The following is a 23,085-nucleotide window of genomic DNA, read 5'->3' on the forward strand; positions in this document are numbered from 1 at the left end:
GCATGAGACTCTTAATCTTGGGTTCGAGCCCATGCTGGGCAAAAGATTCCTGCATTGCATGAGTTCCAACCCTACAATTCTAAGATTCTATAATTAAAGAAGAGAAAACACTTTTTCCAATGAACCATCAGCATGTGGCTTATTCTGAGAACAAGATGACCAATGACCAATGTGGTAGGAAACCGTATAGGTGTTTCAGCATCCCATCTTCATGTAACCACCTGACAAAGTCAATATCCCATCAGCCCCTTTCAGGTGTTCACTGTGAATGCACAGAGCGGGAGTGATGTTGCAGTGGCACATGCGCCCGCCATCTAGGTGTGCTCATAGGGCCATGGGTCCACCGAGCTCAGCACTGTCTGCGTTACGGAGGGAAACACCTGGCCACATGTGCGCCACCACTCAGTTTCATTTGCCCTGTGGCCCAAGCCAGCTCCACTCGCCACCTGTCACAAAGGAAAATTTGGGATGGGCTCAGAAGTTCCAGAAGGGATGCAGGGATGCAGGACAGAAAGGGGGGGGATAGCCTTGCATGTTCACCTTCCCACTGCCATTGGGGCAAGCCCATTTTCATCTCATTCCCACATCTGTTGCCTTCACCAACCTAAAAATAACTTCTTCTTTGGCGATCCCTCGTAACCAAGTAAGATTGTCTTCCATGAACATGGTCTTAACGCTGAGTCCGTAAGTGACTGTGGAGGCCAGTTCTGGATCCACACGTCCTTCCACAGTGGGGACATAGGTTTCTGGGTGGGAGTTGATCATGGTGTGGATTTGCCAAGTGTGCCTTCCTCTTAGCATGTTTCTCCCTTTCATCCTGAGTTTGAGTGTCTTCAAAGCCCTTGGCACCTTTGGCAAACGCTGTTCTCCAACTGGAGTGCTCGCAGGCAAGTGTTTCCCAATTGTTGGTGTTTATACTACATTTTTTTAAAGATTTGCCTTGAAACAATCTTTAAACCTCATTTGTTCACCAGCAGCATTACGCTTTCCATTTTTAAACTCGGAATAGAGTACAGTGGTACCTTGGGTTACATACGCTTCAGGTTACATACGCTTCAGGTTACAGACTCGGCTAACCCACAAATAGTGCTTCAGATTAAGAACTTTGCTTCAGGATGAGAACACTGCACGGCGGCAGTGGGAGGCCCCATTAGCTAAAGTGGTCTTCAGGTTAAGAACAGTTTCAGGTTAAGTACGGACCTCTGGAACGAATTAAGTACTTAACCCGAGGTACCACTGTAGTTGCTTTGGAAGATGATCATCAGGCATCCGCACAACATAACCAGTCCAATGAAGTTGATGTTGAAGAATCGTTGCTTCAACACTGGTGATCTTTGCTTCTTCCAGGACACTGGCATTAGTTATCTTCTATGCTTCTTTGCTACGCTTTCTTCCCATACCTTCCTTCCCTTAACCTATGTCTCAGCGTTTTGGAAGTTGCCTTACACCAAGTCAGATCATTGGTGCATTTAGCTGAGTTCTTTTATGCTCACTGGCAGCTTCTCCTCCGGCATTTCAGATGGGAAACGTTCCCAGCTGTACCTAGAGGTGCTGAAAATTGAACTGGGGACCATTCCCCATGCAAGGGAGATGCTGCACCACCGAACTGTGGCCCTTCCCCTAATGTGGGAATCCCTAAACACATACACACACGCCATTCATTTTCACTGTATCTGCCACGTTTGTTATTAACAAGCTTTTGCCTACGTGTTATCAGGGCTGGCTCAAGAGCTTTCGTTACCCAAGACAGCTTACAGGCTTAGGGCACAATGTGGGCATAGTTGTGGGGAAATGGAAAGGCCCTGCAGAAATAAATATATCATGGCTCAGCTTTTGTGGGCTACACAGATATGCTCTGTAGAGTTTGTGCTGGGCCCGGGGGTAACCCATGAAATGCAGTCCAGAATCCAAAGGTTCCACTGGGAGTCAGTCCGACAGGGTCAAGGCAGGAAACCAGGCAAGGACAGACACAGGATCTCAGGCAGGGTCTGGCATATAGCAATGTTGCTCCCACAACCTGGGGGAAGGTCCGACAGCCTTTTATCTTTGTCAGGGTAGCGGCTGGTCCTGATCCCCCAGCGACTCACGTCCCTGTTTCACCTGAAGGCAAGTACTCCTCCTGCAAGTACTCAGGTCTCTCCTTCTCTCAGACCTTAGTCTCTGCAGCTCGGGAGATGTTGGTGGGTTACTAGACCCAGAGGCCACCTCAGCTGACCCAACCAGTAGCGGAGCAGCTGTAAGTGATTGCCCAGCTGAAGGCAACAAGGTAATCCCTGCATCTGGAGCCAGGGCAGGCTCAGGCCCCTGACTCGGCCCAGCTGGTGTTTGTTGCAGGGGAACCTGTGCAGACTGAGACTCCTCTGGTTCCGAGTCCGAGCCCGAGTCCCAGGCCATCACAGAGTTTCACAACTCATAGCAAAAGTCAAACAAAAACAACAACCCATTGCCACCCTTGGCAAACCAAAATAAAAATACTCTGAGCATGTGCAGTTTCACGTTTTAAATTCATTTTCACTTGACTGTCCATTGCTTTTGCTGGCTTCCTTCCTGGGGCCAGCCACCAGCTCCCAGCTTTGCACGCAAGTTGGGCTTTCTTCGGTTGCAGGGCCACAGCTGTGGAATGCCCTCCTGGCAGAAAGTGAATTTTGGTTCTCCTGCCTTCACTTTTTGATCTCTTGTTGCTGCTTCATGACTCTTGCCTTTCTCCTCCGCCCCTCTGTTTAGGGTTTCACGCTGGAATGCGAGGCCTGTTTGTAGAACCAGAGCTTCCTTGCACGATCACTTCTTATAAGGGAGAGGAAGAAACTAATTTGCTCTGAGCTTGGAGTTGTTGATTTCAGATCAAGAGCCAGGACATTTTGAGATGTGTAGATGAAAGGCTGGGGAGGGAGGGAAAGAAAGTCGAGAAATTAAATGGGGGGGGAGATAGAAGTTAGAAATAAGGTTAACCAATAGAAATGATAATATGCCGCCAATATAGATGATCAGCTTTGATAAATCCATTTCCCCCATATTTGTGAGAGTCAGAGATGTCCTAATTTAATTGAAGAAAATTAAAATGTGTGTTACGGTGAAAATCAGATACCAATTTTACTTTAGTACAATTTTAGAAACTCATTGCTTTGATTAATATCTTGTGTTATCTGTCAGTTAATTACACTATGGAAGGTGGTGAGCACTGGTGGAGGAAAGGGGGTTGGGGGTGCGTACTGCCCCTGGCACCAACAGGGTGGGTATCATCGTGACTGCACACCCCCCCCCCGGACATGCACCACACCCCCTGTGACGCTACCATATATGAGAGAGTGCTGGAGGGGAAATAGTTAAATAGATTGCACAGACAGGACCCAGGGGGTGGAGTCAGTGGGTCTATAAAACTAGTTCTGGGAGGAATTCTGGGGGCTAGTCCACTGGGAGTTGTGGGTGGGTGGGTGGGTGGGTGGGTGGGTGGTTTGAGTGGGTTGGCTGGTTGGGAAAGGCAGTTGGTAATAGAGAGACAGTTAGGGCAGTTGGTCCTTGAGTGTGGGATGGTAGCAGAGATAGAGAGAGGAACATAAGACTAAGAAAGTAAAGAGGAACACGGTTTGGAATGCTGTAATAGTTTTGTTTTCAGTCTGAAATAAAATACACTCTTCTTTATGAATTGAAAAGCTGACTGAGACTGAAGTGATTTTACCAGGAAGGACCTGGTTGGTGGCAGCAGATTAGTGGTGTATGGGTCAATAGTCCGTGAGATGACCGGGGGCTCCGTACGAACGCCACACACACACCCCCACCGCACCGGGTGCCACAGCCTTTCAGCCTTTCAGGTGCCTTCCAGCTCTTCAGTTCTATGGTTCTATGACTTTTCATTTTACTGATCCAGTTCACTCTGCTCCAAAATTCGGGGAGCAGAGTAGAGATTCATAAAGGTATGCCTATGCTTTGCTATTCCACTTTAAAACCACGACTAGGTTTTAGTGCAAACTATGGATGTGGGTGGCGCTGTGGGTTAAACCACAGAGCCTAGGACTTGCCGATCAGAAGGTTGGCGGTTCAAATCCCCGCGACGGGGTGAGCTCCCGTTGCTCGGTTCCAGCTCCTGCCAACCTAGCAGTTCGAAAGCACATCTAAGTGCAAGTAGATAAATAGGTACTGCTCCGGCGGAAGGTAAACGGCGTTTCCGTGCACTGCTCTGGTTCACCAGAAGCAGCTTAGTCATGCTGGCCACATGACCCGGAAGCTGCACGCCGGCTCCCTCGGGAAGTAAAGTGAGATGAGCGCGGCAACACCAGAGTCGTCTGCGACTGGACCTGATGGTCAGGGGTCCCTTTACCTTTACCTTTATGGCTTCTCAATCATCTCTTTATATGAAAGCTGCATTGCTGCTTGCAACTATCATCACCATCATGTCTTCATCCTGTTCCCCACATGTATAAGTCACTTCTGTAGTCAGTAGAGCAGGTAGGCTAGTCTCCAACATCTTCTTTTTTAAAATAATAATAATAATAATAATAATAATAATAATAATAATAATTTTTATTAAGTTTTAAAATTTTATATTCAACACAGTCATATTTATCACAAAGAAAAATATGTAGATCCCAATCTCCACCCACCCTCAACCTCATCTTCTGGTTCTTTAAATATTTGCTTCTCCTGCTTAGCTTATTCTATCTGAAATTTGTAATCTTTTCACTAAATATTATTGCATTCTTATAATTTTTGAAGCATATTCCCCAAATCAAATCTTACATTTTATTGTTTTCCCAATTGTTACATCTTAACTTTTACACTTGTTTTCTTAATTGCAAGTGTTTACTCAAACCCTGCTAGTGAGTCCACTTCTCAACAATATTTCTGTAAGTACATCATATACGGTTCCCAATCTTTTTTTAAAGTCTCTATTGTCCTTGTCTCTAATTTTTCCCATTAACTTCACCATTTCAGTGTATTCCAACAATTTCACTTGCCATTCTCCTTTCGTTGGTGTCTTGTCATCTTTCCATTTTGGGGCTAGTAATATCCTAGTTGCTGTTGTATCATACCGTATTTTTTGCTCTATAAGACTCACTTTTTCCCTCCTAAAAAGTAAGAGGAAATGTGTGTGCATCTTATGGAGCGAATGCAGGCTGCGCAGCTATCCCAGAAGCCAGAACAGCAAGAGGGATCGCTGCTTCTAAATTTTATAATACTTGTACAATGTTTTGTACACTGTAGATCACTTCTTATTGCTTAGAATAAATTGAGTTTGCGGTTTGCCTTTGTTTCTGCTGCAAGGACCATTAAGTTCCCACATCACTTTGATTGCATGTTCTTTCTATATACCAATATTTGGATTCTTCTAAAAACATGGAGGGACACAGGTGGTGCTGTGGGTTAAAGCCTCAGCACCTAGGACTTGCCGATCGAAAGGTCGGCGGTTCGAATCCCTGCGGCGGGGTGCGCTCCCGCTGCTCGGTCCCAGCGCCTGCCAACCTAGCAGTTCGAAAGCACCTCCGGGTGCAAGTAGATAAATAGGGACCGCTTACCAGCGGGAAGGTAAACGGCGTTTCCGTGTGCGGCTCTGGCTCGCCAGAGCAGCGATGTCACGCTGGCCACGTGACCCGGAAGTGTCTCCAGACAGCGCTGGCCCCTGGCCTCTTAAGTGAGATGGTCGCACAACCCCAGAGTCTGTCAAGACTGGCCCGTACGGGCAGGGGTACCTTTACCTTACCTTTACCTTAAAAACATTCTAAGCAGTTTTAGGAAGTTCCAGACAGTTGTAAAACTTCTAAACAGTTCCATAAAGTTTTAAAAAGTGCTAATGCTTTTGAATAGTGATGTTACATATACAGTGATTCCAACTTTTCCTTTCAGGGTGAACTTCTTTCACAATTGAGAAGAATTGGTCCCTTTTTCAGTGTTTCTAAGCAAAAGTTCATCCCTTTATGATACAGGGGATTTTTTTTTTTGCAAGGAAAAAAAAGTCAAAAGTTATAACCCGAATGACACACCCTCCAACATTTCTTTGTTGAAAATTGGGGTGTTCTATTCTATCATCATCATCATCATCATCATTCCCTGCCCATCTGATTGGGTTACCCCAGCCACTCTGGGAAGCATATATAAAGGCACGATAAAACATTAAACTTCCTTTTTTTAAAAAAAGAGTTCCCTGTACAGGGCTGCCTTCAGATGTCTTCTAAAGGTTGTATAGTTACTTATCTCCTTAACTTGTGGGTGGCATAACTGCATACCCTCCAACATTTATCTGATGAAAATAGGGACATCCTAAGGAAAAGTGGGACATTCTGGGATCAAATCAGAAACCGGGATGGCTTCTGTAAATCCGGGACTGTCCCTGGAAAACAGAGATGCTTGGACAGTCTGTAATGAACACCCTCTCAGTTTAAAAAATAATGATGATGAGGCTTTAAAGGCAAGGTCAGCAGCCCAGGGAACTGAGGGGTGCTGAACAATGAAGCATGGTGTTTTCTAAAGGATCACACAGCAGATGTGCAGGATTCCTGGCCAGGAGTTGTAGTCCTGAACAGTGCCAGATTTACGTATAAGCTAAACAAGCTCTAGCTTAGGGCCCCACTCTCTTGGGGCCCCCAAAAATTTTAAAGGAAAATACCTGGATGTATATTTCCAAAATATAAGATAAAAAACAAATAAAATAACACCTATATCCAGAAACATTGTTTTGTGTTGTGTAGGCTCCTGTGATGTAAGCCAGGCATAGGCAAACTCGGCCCTCCAGGTGTTCTGGGACTACAACTCCCATCATCCCTAGCTAATAGGACCAGTGGTCAGGGATGATGGGAGTTGTAGTCCAAAAAAATCTGGAGGGCTGTGTTTGCCTATGCCTGGTGTAAGTAATGGGCCCCACCTGCTAGCCTACTCCCTAAAATATCACTGGTTTGCTCATTTCTAGATACAGTGGTACCTTGGTTCTCAAACTTAATCCGTTCTGGAAGCCTGTTCCAAAACCAAAGCATTCCAAAACCAAGGCGTGCGTTCCCATAGAAATAAAACAAAACCTACATACAGCAACAGTGTTTTGTGTTGTGTAGGCTCATCTGATGTAAGTCATTGGCCCTGCTTGCTAGCCTGCTCCCTCAAATATCCCTGGTTTGCTCCTTTCTATATATAGGGTACCTACATTCTGCATGGACTGGTTGCACAGCAACATGGGCAAATGGCTTGAGATACCTATGAGGTCCATAAATGACCATGTAGCATATATTCAACACAAAAAACAGCGACCATTTGTTGTTGGCAAAGGAGAGCTGGACATAGAAAGGGCCCCATTACCTTCAGGAACTGAGGGCCTCATCAAACCTAAATCCGGCCCTGGTCCTGAAACATCTGGAGGGCACCAGGTTGTTGAAGGTTGCAATATGGAGAACATTCCCAAGAGATTAAGAAATGTGTGAGCCACTGACCTAGCAGTTAAAGAGAAAATGATGTTAGCCTAACAGTCAAGAAAAGGAGGGAGGCCGGTGGCTCAAGATAGGCATCCAAACCAAATGAAGATGAATGATGGAACATGCATTTTCAAACCACTAATGATTCTATGTCTCATCTGTCAAGGCCCATTTCAGCCTTCTGCAATCAGTGTTTCTATGCTGAATTGTGTCAGACCATTGCACTTTGGGAATCTAGGAGCGATGATGCACTTCTAAGCAGTATTCAGAGAACCAAAATTACTTGATGTGACCAAACTTGTTCTCCTATTGTAGCTCATGATTAAAGCATATTTTACCACATTTTTTTTTTAAAAAAACCCCTCAACACTAATCCCCTATCCGGCTGACTCATACCAGCTGCTGAATAACTAGATATTTAGGTAAAGCTGAACACCACCTATAAATCAAAACATGTAATATAAAATAACAAATCTCTCCCGGCACAAAATGCTGCAGCTACAATTGTTTGGTTTATTTTATGCTGACTGGGTTCTAGTAGATTCCTGAATGCCTTTATCATCATCACCACACACAAGGATCTTCACAATGGCTTTCCATGCTACAGGGATGGATTGGAATGTAGGATCACAGGAGACAGTATGTTGGGGAAAGTCATTTTCCTAAATGCAGAATTCTCCTTTTCTATGAAGCCAATAGCCCTATTCAGATGCTACCCCCAACATATAGGGATGGACTGGGAGGTCATACACACCTGGCCCTAACCCAATCTCACTGAGCCCACTCTAGGGATCAGGGAAAAATTCTGTTTGGTCTGACTTTTCACATGGATCTACCTGATTCATCCTTCTGAAACAATACATGTGGCTTAGGGCGCTCGTATCTATCGGACCGCCTCTACTGGTATGACCTGCAGAGGACCTTAAGGTCCATGAATAACCATAGTTTAGAGGTCCTGGGCCATAAGAAAGGCAAACTATCCTCCACCAGGGTCAGGGCCTTTTCAGTGATGGCTCCGACCTGGTGGAATGCTCTGTCCCATGAGACTAGGGCCCTTCAGGATTTAACTGCCTTCCGTCAGGCCTATAAGATAGAGCTATTCCACCTGGCCTTTAATTTGAATTCAGTCTGAACTTTTATTCCCTTCTCTTCTATTCCCTCCCCCTCCCCTTTTATGAAGATCAGCCTCTCTGAGACCCCACAGCTAATTCTCCCCAGGCCTCCTCGCTGGCCCAAGTAGGACCAATTCAGCCAGCTAGCCCTGGGGATTATCTAATGCTTATTTCCCCTAAACTGATTTTTGAATTTTATTGTTATTCATGTTTTTGTACTGTATTTTATGCTGCTTTTATAATTAAGTGTTTTAAATTTGTTGTTAGCCACCCTGAGCCTGGTTTTTGAACCGGGAAGGGTGGGGTATAAATAAGAAAATATTATTATTATTATTAAACCAAAGCACAACACTCTTTTGATATTCCCACTTCTCTGAATTTTGTAATGCAGTTCTGCAAAGAAATAATGCACACCAAACCAAAAACAAAAACCAAATAATGTGCATGTGTGAGGCGAAAGTGTTCCTAAAAATGGACTGGAAGCTTGCCTGAAAGGAATAAGCTGTTGCTGTTGGGTTAAAAGTGTAATTGTGTTTTATTGTCTTTTTTCAAAGCCTTTGCTATCATGTTTGTTATTTTTCTGTAGAGAAGCTGTGTTCTGCTGTTTGCTAGTATATCTGAAGACAGATGTCTTTTTCTGCAGGAGGGGGTGGAGTGTTACAAGTCTGGGGGAGGTAGGCTGGCTCTTGTTGTTGTTGTTTAGTCGTTTAGTTGTGTCCGACTCTTCGTGACCCCATGGACCAGAGCATGCCAGACACTCCTGTCTTCCACTGCCTCCTGCAGTTTGGTCAAACTCACGCTGGTAGCTTCAAGAACACTGTCCAGCCATCTTGTCCACTGTCATCCCCTTCTCCTTGTGCCCTCCATCTTTCCCAACATCAGGGTCTTTTCCAGGGAGTCTTCTCTTCTCATGAGGTGGCCAAAGTATTGGAGCCTCAGCTTCTGGATCTGTCCTTCCAGACAGAACACTCAGGGCTGATTTCCTTCAGAATGGATAGCTTTGTTCTTCTTGCAGTCCATGGGACTCTCAAGAGTCTCCTCCAGCACCATAATTCAAAAGCATCAATTCTTCAGTGATCAGCCTTCTTTATGGTCCAGCTCTCACTTCCATACATCACTGCTGGGAAAACCATAGCTTTTACTATATGGACCTTTGTTGGCAAGGTGATGTCTCTACTTTTTAAGATGCTGTCTAGGTTTGTCATTGCTTTTCTCCCAAGAAGCAGGCTATGGAGTGCAAAAGCATTAATGAAACTGTTTCATACTTTGCGCGCGGGGGGGGGGGGGAGATAAAGATAGGAACTGGGAACCTGGAACTCACACAAGGCCTTTGTCAGATAGTCACTGATTTTGGCAGGCTGTCCTGAAAGCCCCACTGTGACGAATGGCATTTGTGGAGGTGTGTTGTCTTTTCGTTTTGTAATCCTTTCTGGAAAGGCTTTGCTGTTTACCTTCCTAAACTGTTTCTGAAGCGCATGGTTTTGCATATTCTTCTTTGGGTCACCTGAGGCCATTTTGGAGAAGCCAAATTGCATCTGAAAATTGTCTTTCCATTTTAGGAAATACGTCACTCCAGGTGCTGAAATTTTAATTTTCAGTTTCCCCGAGGGACAGGTGGAGACAGCAGCATCAGATTTTTTTTTCTTGTCTCCCAAGCTCTCCTGTCTCCCTGTTGCTGTTTCCTTGTTTAGTCCTGGAGATGCACCCATCCTGCACTTTTCTTTAAAAAGGGACTGTTCAGCATAAATCTTTAGAGGGCTTCGTTGGGCGTCTAAGGAAGGCATGGCCAAACTTGGTCCTCCAGATGTTTTGGGACTACAACTCCCAGCATCCCTAACCACTGGTCCTGTTAGCTAGGGATGATGGGAGTTGTAGCCCCAAAACATCTGGAGGGCAAAAGGCATGACTGGGGAACTTGTGATTCTTTAGATATTATTGGCCCAAGTAGTGAGGCCAATGGTCAGAAATGATAGAGGGTACCATGTTGGTCTTCCCAACTGTATAGATAGTTCCAGGCATCTGAACAAGTGAAGTTGTTTTCCATAGATGCTCTAAGAACCAGGGGTGCATGAGCATCCCAGTGTTTAGCCCCCAAAGAGACGAACCTTTGTAGGCACATGACTCAAGAGAGCCAGTGTGGTGTAGTGGTTAAGAGCGGTAGACTCGTAATCTGGGGAACCGAGTTCGTGTCTCTGCTCCTCCACATGCAGCTGCTGGGTGACCTTGGGCTAATCACACTTCTCTGAAGTCTCTCAGCCCCACTCACCTCACAGAGTGCTTGTTGTGGGGGAGGAAAGGAAAGGAGAATGTTAGCCGCTTTGAGACTCCTTAGGGTAGTGATAAAGCGGGATATCAAATCCAAACTCCTCCTCCTCCTCCTCCTCTTCTTCTTCTTCTTCTTCTTCTTCTTCTTCTTCTTCTTCTAGCACTTATAAAAGCTTACAGGTGCTCACGGAGCCTGTCCTGACTAACTCCACTGCCTTCCCCTGTGCCTTTGCGTGTTTTGCATGCGTGTGCAAGTTTGCATGCAGATTTTCATTCTAAATTCAGATTTTCATTATTGTAGCTTGTTGGAAGCGTTTGCTGGTGACGAGAATACTCAGCTTGTCTTTGTGTGTTTTGCATGTGTGTGCAAGTTTGCATGCAGATTTTCAGTCTGAATTCAGATTTTCATTATTGTAGCTGGTTGGAAGTGTTTGCTGGTGACAAGAATACTTAGCTTGTCTTTACTAGTTCAGCCCTCCCAGCCTAGTACCTTCCAGATGTTTTTGAACTACAACTCCCAACATACCTCATCATTAGACCTACTCTTTGTGGAAGATGGGAGGTGAAGTCCAAAACTTCTAGGACAGCACAAGTTTGGGGAAGGTGGCATTAGCACGATATAATCTTTCAGTCTAAAAAGCTAACCTCGGTCGGTACAAAATCTGTCAGTACACTGAATTGCTTGAAGTTCATTTTATAAGGCATGTTTCTTAACAAGACCATGTTCAAAAATCTGCAAGAAAAAAGCACCAAAAAGTCATCATGGCAGGCAAAGCCTGTATGAAACATGCAAAAATATCAGGTTGGGTATTCATGTCTGTTTCCTGCTTAGAGTAGACCAGGGCATTTTTTCAGCCAGAACTCACCAGAGTTCACTCAGGTGGGTGCCATTGCCAGTATAAGAGAACAAAGGATGCATTTATTTTTCTTTTTTGTGTAATATTTTTTATTACTTTTTGGTTACAATAACCCAATAAAAGCCTCATTGTTGATACCAAATTACCATTACAAATTATAGTACAATTAATAATGTCAATTGTTCAGATGCCAAATTATATCATTTTGTTGGTCCCCCGAATGCTAGAATTGATGATTTTATAATTAACTCTGCATTCTAATAACTTACAAATTCCAATTACACACCAGTCAGAATAGCAACCAGCACCTCTTTTTCTATAAAAATAGCACTGGAGTAGACTCACTGAAATCAATAGAACTCAAGTTAATCATGGGCTGAAATCTCACTAATTTCAATGGATCGCCTCTAAGCATTGAAACATTCACCTTTAAAAAGAATTTAACACCGAAACATTTTTTGTGTTTCGTAACAATAACTTGGCAGCATGTAGAAGCTGAAGAGGTAGCTTTAAGCTGCAGACAAAGCTTCTGAGCTGTGTTCCAAAGCTTAGGTCACTTACAACCCTCTAAGATTCTTTCTATAAATAGGAGGGGGAAGCTTTTTCCTTAGAATTTGGCCTTTGGAGACAAAGAGTTCTGTAATCGTCCCCTTATCGGAATTACAGAAACTGTTAAAAACCAAAAAAAGTAGCTTTCAAGATCCTAGTGTTCAAATGTGTGCACACTACCCAGATCTCACTATTTTAAAATGCACCAGTAAGTTTCCAGAGCCTGTGAGTTTCATGGCTGAGTCAGGATGTGAACCCGGGTCTCCTAGTTCAACACTGTACCACAGTCGGCTCTCTTTTGTGATATATGCCACCCTGAGCTCCTTGGTGCCCTGTGTGCATAAAAGTGCCACAAATGAAATAAATAAATGCTTTCTAAATTGTATCCCAGTTAGAGACACTTTTATCACACTGCTATACAAAATAAAAAGCTCTAGCAGGCGACGCAGGTTTTCACCATTACCACTGCCCAAAATTCCCCCACCCCGCAGTTCGCAAACCAGTGCAGATCTTTTTCTTATGGTTATTTCTACACACACACACACACACACACACACACACACACAGAGTCACACATTTTATCTAAATTTGCTACTGCAACACATTCCATTTGCTTTGATCTATTGTTGCTTCCATTTAACTACAGACCCCCATTTCTAAACAAGGTATCAATTCCACATCTAAAGCCCAGAGAGACAGAAAGTAGCTCTCTTGCATGTGTAACAAAAGGTATGGATCAGGCCAGATTAGGTAAACCGATTTGTTGAAAGAGCTGCCAGAGGGAAGAATTCTTCAGGTACACCTGAACGTCTCAGCGCACCAATCTGCCCAGTTTTTTTTACAAAGGCAAACAATTTGCCAAAGCAAAGATTGGATTACATAACGTGAAGCCGACGATACAATAGTAACAAAAGACAGGAAATGCAGATCAAGGTATCTAGTATTGCACGTCATCTGCCACGAATATTTAGGCTGCAATACTGAAGGCGTTTTCCAAAGAAGTACGTTCCATTAAACACAGCATGATTTTATTGTTGAGCATACAAGGAGAGGATTGCACAGTATTTCAAACCATATTAAGTCACTGCTCAGTTGTGCAAACGCTTGGACCTTTCTCGCGACTGAAGTTTTGCACTGCCCATATTCCTTTATTGGTGGAAACTTTTCCTCCTTTAAATGCTGACTTTGCACCATTGAACTGGTGCTTGTGCCACCAATTTTCATTTGTGTGCTGGATGCTGTTGTAGTTAGAGACCTGGGAGATTGGAGTTGAAATCCCCAGTCAGCAGTGAAGTTCACTGGGTGACCTGGAACCAGTTTCTCAGCCTCACCTACCCCTGTTGTGAAAGGGGGTCAGGGAGAACCATATAGGTCACTTTGAGCTCCCTGATATAATATTGAGATAAAGAATAAAATGTTTTAAGCAGAAGCCAGGCTTGGCAACTTCTTGGTTGTCCCTGAATCTTCTTCATCCTGCATGGCTCGATTTGAGAAACTGGGCGAAATCGTATTGTTAGTCCAGAAATGGAAGCAAGAAGAAATTCCAACAAAAGAAGAATGGCAGACAAAATTAATGGACTACGCAGAATTAGATAAAATGACAAGAAGGATTTGAAACCTGTGGGACCAGAGATTCACAGATGGTTGGAAGAAATATATGAATTATTCGAAGAGCAACTGTAATCAACAAATTACGCTAGCAGGACTACAATAAGTTTTGTAAGGAAAAATATATGAAACATTGCAAAACAGAGAAAGATTAGAGATATTAGTTATGAGATTTAAATGTAATAGTGAAAGTAAGAAATGTATATTAAGTGAATAGATTGGAAAATTTTCAGATGTGATTGATGGAAGTAAAAAAAAATGTATAAGATGTAAAAGTATGTTTAATTATTGTTGAAAATGATGTTAAAAAACTAATAAAAAATTATTTTAAAAAAGACAAACTGTGCCAAATCAGCAGAGGTTGAAAGAATTCAGGCTGTGATCCTGTACACACATAGCTAGTATAAAGTCCCACCAAAGGCAGCGGGGCTTGCTTCTGAATCAACATATATAGGATTGCACTGTTGTTGTTTGTTGTTGTTGTTAATGCTGTGTACAAACTTTAGAACTGGGACACCCAGGGACAAAATGCAAATCAGAGTTTTAATCTGCATATTATGTCAGGAATAGCAACATTTAGGAAAGCAGGCTGTTGAGGGGGCTGGCATAACGAGAGACATGTGTGCACCAACGTTCATTGCCCCCCTCCCCACCCAAAAAAGATATATCGGGAGCAACCTGGCACCTCTGCATGGGCACAAAAATTACCATCAGCTGCTAGCGTATACAGAGCAATAGAAAAAAGACAGTCGTGAAACTGAGAAATTGCACAAAACAAATGAAATACCGTGAAAATCCCTGAAACGAGAAGTAATCGACTAGAAATATTATCTTGTGGAAATAAACTAAATAATAAGAAAAATCAAAAAGCTTAAGGGAAAAAAATTAGAAAAAAAAATTAACAGGAAGGCTTTGTTCAATTTTAGGTTTGTCTATTTTTTTCCTTAAGCTTTTTGATTTTTCTTATTATTTAGTTTATTTCCACAAGATAATATTTCTAGTCGATTACTTCTCGTTTCAGGGATTTTCACAGTATTTCATTTGTTTAGTGTATACAGAACAAGCTGCAGCTGCTGGCCCACAACCGAAGACTGGAGAAAGGAAAAGGAAAGAGTATTAGTTTGGAAACGGAAAGAAGTATTAGTTTGAAAACTCTTTCCAAAAAGTAAAGGGTAACAACTTGGAGTTACAGCTGAAAGTTGGGACACGATCTTCCTCTGACCTGTTTATGGCTGCCCAACAGCTCAGTTCAGTCATGACTGTTTTGTATCCCTACCAACTTCTTCTTCTTCATTTCAGGTACTTTTTTTAACAATCCCGACGAGTCAATGGGCTTTTTTGGTCAATTTCTGTACTCAGTGGCTGACCTAAATACCTGCAGAAAACTAGCCTGTGAGAAAAGCCCACGGCAGGAGGGGAGATTAAGGATGGTTTGAATAAAGAGAACAGAGAGCAACCTCTCTTTATGCTCACAAGGTCTTTGCATTGTCTCTGACCAAAAATAAACGTTTCTTTTTTCAGTTCCTCTCTGTAATTTCGGCTGCTGCTTCCTACTTGCAGCCTGTTACAGGCTTGCAAAGAGGTGTGCTTTCTCTGAGAATGTTTTGCAAACCATACGGCACAGAAATGCATTGCAAAGGGAATACAGGTGGATGTCCATTAATTTTAATGGGTCTACTCTGAGTAAGGGCTAGCACTGTATACAACCTAGTGTTTGCTTTGAAAAATGTATGTATACTATGTTTCTCTGAATACTAAAAGTAGAATAAACTAGATAGAGGAATGTTAGCCCGACAGTTAGGGGCACATCCAAACCTATGTGTTATGTACTGAGTTGAATAGGATCCAAAAGGCAGCAGTCTGATTGGTCCTAGAACAATAGGATTCAGAATGCAGCAGTCTGATTGTTCCTAGAACAATAGGATCCAGAATGCAGCAGTCTGATTGGTCCACAGGAGCCACCCAATCCAGGTCCAGGTGGAAGGGAATCCGCAGCCTGATTGGCCTACAGGAGAATCCCAGAATTAGCCAATCACGTGGGGCCCATTGTGTAAATAATGTATATAAGGCAGACATTCTGGGGAAACTTCCATTCCTCCTCACCACTATGAGCTGAATAAAGAGCATGAAATCTACATTATGGGGTGGCAGGGCCATGGTCTTTTCCAGATCTCTGCCACAGCTAGGGGCTAGAACATGGGCTGGAGGACTTTGGATGATTTCTGTCTTGTGAGGCCAGTCACTCCAACTGAGGTCCCAGTGGATCTCATGCTAGAGTTGTTCAGCGGAATCCCTGATCTGGACCTCATGTAGAAACAAGTTAGCTTTCCACCCCAACAATGGGTTGCAAAGCTTTACTGTAGAAAACCGAACGTGAAGAGAAGAGCCAGATTTAGGTTTGATGAGGCCCTAAGCTACTGAAGGTAATGGGGCCCTTTCTATGTTCAGCTGTCCTTTGTCAACAACAAACTGTCGCTGTTTTTGTGTTGAATATATGCTATATGGTAATTTATGGACCTCATACGTATCTCAAGCCATTTGCGCATGTTGCCGTGCAACCAGTCCATGAAGAATGTAGGCACCCTATATATAGAAAGGAGCAAACCAGGGATATTTTAGGGAGCAGGCGAGCAGTCAGGGTCCGTGACTTACATCATAGGAGCCTACACAACACAAAACAGCATAGCTGTGTGTAGATTTTATTTTATTTGCTTTTTATCTTATATTTTGGAAATGTACATCCAGGGTTTTTTTCCTTTAATTTTTTGGTGGGACTCCAAGAAAGTGGGACCCTAAGCTAGAGCTTGTTTAGCTTATACGTAAATCCTGGGAAAATGAGAAACTGAGAGAAGCAGAAATTGACGCATTCATCCATCGCTAGTCACAAAGGAAGATCGCAAGTTGAGTTTGGTCCTTGCATTGGAAAGTTAGATTCTCCCTTCCAGCCCTACACGAGGCTGGATTTGTTTCCTGGCCAGAGCAGGGCGGGCAGGCAGGAGCAATGGCAGCGTGGGATCTTGGCTTCAAATCTCCTACCTGCTTCTGGCCAGCAGGACTGAGACAGCACGTAAGCGCGATGAACCTCAAAGCCAGGAAGAAAGTCATGACTCAGCAGGTTGGAGTTGGGTTTATTAAACTGCCTTGCAGGGTTCCTCTGGAGGAGATAATGATTTTTCTCTTTTTCGCCTCGTTCTTTGCTCAAGGTGGTGCTTGGCTTTGCTGGCTGGCTTTTAGCCTATTCAACAAACAAAAAGGATCATACGATTCAGAAACAATACTTTTATGCTAGCGGCATTAAGGACTGGCACTATTACAAGGGCCAAATAATATACACTCTGTACTTGAGAGAAACTGATCTTTTAGTGTGGCAGCATCTATTCTCTGCAACTTCCTGCGTGCTACTATTAGACAGGCGCCTTCTTTGTACTGCTTTTGATGCCTGCTGAAATCTTTTTGGTATAGGCAAGCCGAAACGTGAAATTTTTATTATGCACATTAATATTTTTTTTAAAAAAAAATGCTTGATTTTATCTATATTTTGATAATTCATTACGTCTATGCATCTTGAAGTCTATTTATTGCAACTTCAAGTAGAATTTTTGCACCGTTTTATGTAAACCGCTTAAAGAGAGAGAGAGAAGTTTTATTGAGCAATATATAGATTTTGCTAAACAAAATAAATAAACATAGCCAATATCTGCTAGAACAAATGCCAGCAAACCTATGGATCTGCTGCCAGACCCTGAGCAATTTATTCTTCCTTGTCTCGTATGATAAGCACTTTGGTTGAACTGATGGTGTTATGAATCTTTGTGTTCCAATCATGGCTGGTTGAATTAGACACATCCATCAGTTCCTTGCTTGTAGAAATAAGATTAAAAATAATCAGGGGACTATTGTAAGGTTGTTGCTTATATGATCTTGTCAGGGATTTTTTTCAGCCAGAGCTCACCAGAGCTCCTCTCCAGCTCCTCTCAAGTGGGCGCGCCGTTGCCGTTCTAAGAGATCAAAGGAAAACTTCATGGTGAATTCTAGCACCTCTTTTTCTAGCAAAATAGTTATGGATCCTATGCTGATTTATAAGAATGTGCATTTAGGACCACTGTTGGAATCAAAGCAATGTTTAAATGCACTTTTCAACAACAACAACAACACCAGTCCACTCAGTTTTATTGTACATAGCCAAAGGCTGCCACAATGTTACATAGAATCATTCAACAATTAAAAGGAAATATACTGGATTGATACAAAAGACTTAAAACATTTATATTATCAAAACATTACGTACTCTAAACAGAGCTATAAAAGTACCCCAATATACAGATCAAGACATTAAACAATAAAATTCATAAGCTAAAATCATCGCATGAACAACAACAACACAACCCAGAGCCCTTTCTGTTGGGGATAATTCAAATGGAAATTCCCAAGTGTCAAAAAAGATTATTTATGTATGTTACTACTGCAGCCCGTGTTTCATTAGCCCAAAAATGGAAAACTAGCGAGGTCCCAACCAAAGAAGAGTGGCAACTTAAGTTGATAGAATATGTGCAGCTTGCAGACTTAACATGTAGAATAAAAGAACATGAGGAACATACGTTTAGAGAAGGTTGGAAAACATTTATTGAATATATGAGAAATAACTGTGTACAGCTGAAGATGCTGGCAGCATTAAGATAAATTCAACAACGTAAATAAGTTTTGGTGGGTGTAATAATGGAATACTGAATGGTCTAGTTTATATAAAATATGCAGTGATTTCTATTATGTAAAATGAACCACGGAAAGAGAAGAAGGGAAGTGACTGATATTTTAAGGTTGTTTAAATGAGTGTTTTAAATTGTAAAACAGAAAATTTAATAAAAATCAGGTAAAAAAACAAGGAGTCAAAGCAATTAATAGGATGATGCTTTTAATCTCACCCAGTAGCTTCCCTGAACTGCCTTGTTTTCAGTAGATTATCTGTTTCCTTTACTGTCTTCAACAAGCCAAGACCAACTGCTTGACCTGGTCTTCAGTGTATATAAGGGTTAGCTTCCTACATCCCCTGTGTTTATAGAGATTCAGCTAGCCTCCAGGCATATAGGTTTATCCAAATCCCAATCTGCGGATCCCCCAATCTCTTTCCCCCAGCGCCCCATGATTTAAAACTGAACCGGAACAAATGGCACCAGGTCTTCCTTGGATTGCCGTTTGTTCTGATTAACACTAAAGAGCTGGTTTTCCCAAGCAAAGTGGCTGGGCAAAGGCAAAACTGCTCAGCCCCGTGCCTAGAAGGCATGCGACAAGTGGAAAACCACCTGTGGTCTCTAGGCATGTGTCAAGGGTCTGTCAGGACGATCAGACCATTCACAGGTCAGAGAGAGATGCGAGGCGAACGTACAGTTAGTTTCTTTGTTAAGGAAAGGGGGGGGAAATACAAGGAGGTTTAAATACAAGGAGGTTTGTTAAGGGCAAACCTTTATTTTGTTATCTGGATGTTTCTTTTTTGTAATTGTTTTAAAAATGCAATAAAGTAAACGAACAAACTCTTCCAGCAGAGATTTGGGATGCATCTTCTCTTTTGACTTCCAGACATCTTCGTAAAGTACTTTTTATGTACACAGACTTCTGCAACTCTTTACCTTTTTTGATTGCCCTAGTCCTTTGAATTGCTTTTATTATTATTATATTTTATTGCAGATATACTGCCATGTTACATTCTATGAACGGAAGGTTGACTTCAATCCCAAAGACGCACTCTTCCATTTTCTCCCAAGATGGACGGGCGCCAAAGAACTGGAGCTATAGAAATACTTGTATTAATTTAAGTAGAGAGCAGAAAGAATTTTTCAACAGCCGCTACGCAGGGGAGCCGGTGAAGTTGGAAGCGGCAAGAACAAATGTTAAAGTCATTGTGGCTTTGGTTTGTCTCTCCTCACCTCTCATAAAATAAAAATTTTAATGTGTGCATTCTTGCTTTGAACTAACCCTCATGCAAGCATTCCACCACGATGCTCAGTACAATTACATCTCCCCACTATCTTTTGATTTGGTTATGACGATAAATAATAATAATATTAATAATAATATATCTGGCTCTTTTCATCTTCAAAGAGTCTGAGGAACATCTGACTGGGTAATCCACATGCTTTTGAAATCTAGGAACACGCTGTTATTATCCTCATTGCTTTATGGATGAGAAAAGTGAGGGATTTGCTTGCAGCCGTCGCGTCAACAAGAATCAGCATCAGCTGGAGGATGAGGGCCTCTGAGAGTTCTTGGAGATGTTCTTCAGTCAGTATTCTTGTGCTGATACTTTCTGGAGGCCAAGGTAGAGCCTGGTTTCATAGCCATGGGTATTCTAAAGCAGCTTTACTCCAGATTACTGCCCTCCAGGCATTTGGGGCTCCAACTTCCATCAGCTCTAGTTAGCACAGCCAATGGTTGGGCATCATGGAAGTAGCAAGGCAACAACATCCAGAGGGCACCAGGTTGGGTGTCTTAGAATCTCTATAGAATCTGCTTCTGGGAAGCCTTCCGTGGTCTATGCAGAACAAGGTCACAGAAGTTGTCACCTATTGTCAAGGCTTCAGAGAATCCTATTCCTCCCACAGTGGCAACCAAGAAGCAGAGAAAACAAAGTGATTTATCAAGTGATTTATTCAATGTTCACAGAAAGAGAGAGGAAGGAATGCAGTGTCCCAAAGACAATGGCGTTGCTCCAAATAAAATCCCACCCCCTATGTCTCTCCTATTCTACGTCGCCCCTGTGTCGGCTAATCTGGGCTTTCTGCCTCTGAGCTTTCTGTTCTACTACCCTCAATGCTCACCTGGTCCTGGGAGGGGGGGTCAGGAATGCTTTCCAAAGACACTGAATCTGTCATCTGTCTCTCCCCTGGTGCTTCTTCTTCCTGCTGTTCCTCTTCCAATATTTCCCAGCTTCTCCCTTCTGCAGCCTCTGAACTATGCCCTTCTGCAAACCACTGTTCTAAATCTATACTGTCCTCCTGTTCTCATGAAGGTTCAGAAGAAGGGGAGGGTGACCCCCACCATCCAGCACTTGACATCTACTAAGCCAAGCACAGCTCAGCAGCCATCTTTTGTGTCTTGCCTGCGAGACTTGACAACCACTCAGCTCTGGCAGTCTCCCCAAAATAAGACAGTGACTGCATGTTGCCATGAATGGGTCACATTTGCCTTGGTGGAGCAGAAATTGTGCAAACCTAGTGCAGAGACTGGGAAGGAGGTGGATGTGTCTCCTCAGTAGCAAGAGGAACCAGGAGCAGTCCAAGGCATTTTGCTGCTGACTGCTACCCGCCTCTAGATTTCACGTATAATATCCAGTCCCATTGGCTGCTGTCTCTTACTTGAATACTCATGACAAGACAATGACCTCCACTATACCTGTGGGCAACGGGCTACAGTTGTGAATGAGCAGCAGGCAAGCAGATGTTGTCAGACTCCAAATCCCATCAGCCAGCCCAAGCTGGCATGGCCAATTTCCAGGGATGATGGAAGCTGTAGTCCAGCAAATAGCTGGAGGGACAGAGGCATCCAATTACTGCTTTAAATCAAAATAAATTAAAGAATTGTCCTGTAGCACCTTAGAGACCAACTAAGTTTGTTCTAGGTACAGTGGTACCTTGGGTTAAGTACTTAATTCGTTCCAGAGGTTTGTTCTTAACCTGAAACTGTTCTTAACCTGAAGCACCACTTTAGCTAATGGGGACCTCCTGCTGCCGCCGTGCCACTGGAGCACGATTTCTGTTCTCATCCTGAAGCAAAGTTCTTAACCCGAGGTACTATTCTTGGTTAGCGGAGTCTGTAACCTGAAGCGTATGTAGCCTGAAGCATATGTAACCCGAGGTACCACTGTATAAGCTTTTGTGTGCATGCACACTTCTTCAGATACTATGCACACGAAAGCTTATACCCAGAACAAACTTAGTTGGTCTCTAAGGTGCTACTGGACAATTCTTTCATTTTTTAAAATTTATTTTAAAACACAGCTACCTACCTGATGCTTTAAATCAAGTTACAATTCTATTAGCATTCTCTCCAATATTTCTCCAATGGAAATAGGGACATCCCATTCCATAATACTAATCTTATTAATTATACCCTGCCTATCTGATAGAATAAAACACTAATAAATAATTTAATAAAACATTCAACTCTTTTTTTAAAAAAAGCTCCCTGTACAGAGCTGCCTTTAAGATGTCTTATAAAGCTTGCATAGTTACTTATCTCCTTAACTTGGGGGTGGAATAACTCCATAACTCCATAATTCAAAAACTTCCCTGTACAGATATCCCCTTCAGATATCTTCTAAAGGTTGTATCTCATTGGCTCAAGGAATGCATAACTCCATGACTGATGAAAATAGGGACATGCTAAGGAAAAGCAGGGCATTCTGGGATCAAATCAGAAACCAGGACGGCTTCTGTAAATGTGGGACTGTCCCTGGAAGATAGGGACACTTGGAGGGTCTGTGTTAGTAGTATTCATCTAAGCACTGGGGAGAATGTTCTGGAACAGAATGTTCTTCCCTTCTCCCCCTGAATGCCCCCTAAATATTTTTTATGGGTTTCCCCCGAACTCTCCAGAGCAGAATTGGGGACAGATTGGAATACATGCAAGAAGGACAGAGACTGAAAGTCTTGCTGGGCTGGTGCTAATTCTTGCAGTTGTACAAATATCTAGTTGAATACCACCCCTAATATCCAGAATGGCAAATATCCAATAAGACATTTTCATCATCATCATCATCACCACTTTTAATTTGTATACCGTCTTTCTATCATACAATACCTATGGCAGTTTACAAGCTGAAGAATCAAAGAATGTACACCTTACAACAATCTAATGCAATACAAAAACGTGATAATACAACATAGCTTTAAAATAAGCAACCTACATCAAATAAAGTAACATTCGACAACCATTAGAATAGTATACAGTGGTACCTCAGGTTAAGTACTTAATTCGTTCCGGAGGTCTTTTCTTAACCTGAAACTGTTCTTAACCTGAAGCACCACTTTAGCTAATGGGGCTTCCTGCTGCCACCACGCCGCCAGAGAACGATTTCTGTTCTCATCCTGAAGCAAAGTTCTTAACCTGAAGCACTATTTCTAGGTTAGCGGAGTCTGTAACCTGAAGCATATGTAACCTGAAGCGTATATAACCCGAGGTACCACTGTATAGAATACCGTACATTCTGGCGTATAAGACGACTTTTTAACCCCGGAAAAGAGGTTAAAAAGTCGGGGGTCGTCTTATACGACAGGTATGGCTGCAGTGGACTTGGCTCCACGCCAGACA

At 42.8% G+C, this 23,085-nt stretch overlaps 1 long non-coding RNA gene across 1 annotated transcript in view; it reads left to right on the plus strand.

Moving 5' to 3' along the window:
- LOC307206594 overlaps positions 1-19,734 on the plus strand; it is a 42,105-nt gene extending 22,371 nt beyond the window's left edge. The window contains exon 2 of the long non-coding RNA XR_013834397.1: positions 19,465-19,734. This is a non-coding gene — a long non-coding RNA (uncharacterized lncRNA). The remainder of the gene's footprint in view (positions 1-19,464) is intronic.
- Positions 19,735-23,085: the final 3,351 nt, after the last annotated feature.

Source organism: Podarcis cretensis (assembly GCF_951804945.1).
Source record: "Podarcis cretensis genome assembly, chromosome: 17".
Classification (NCBI taxonomy): domain Eukaryota; kingdom Metazoa; phylum Chordata; class Lepidosauria; order Squamata; family Lacertidae; genus Podarcis; species Podarcis cretensis.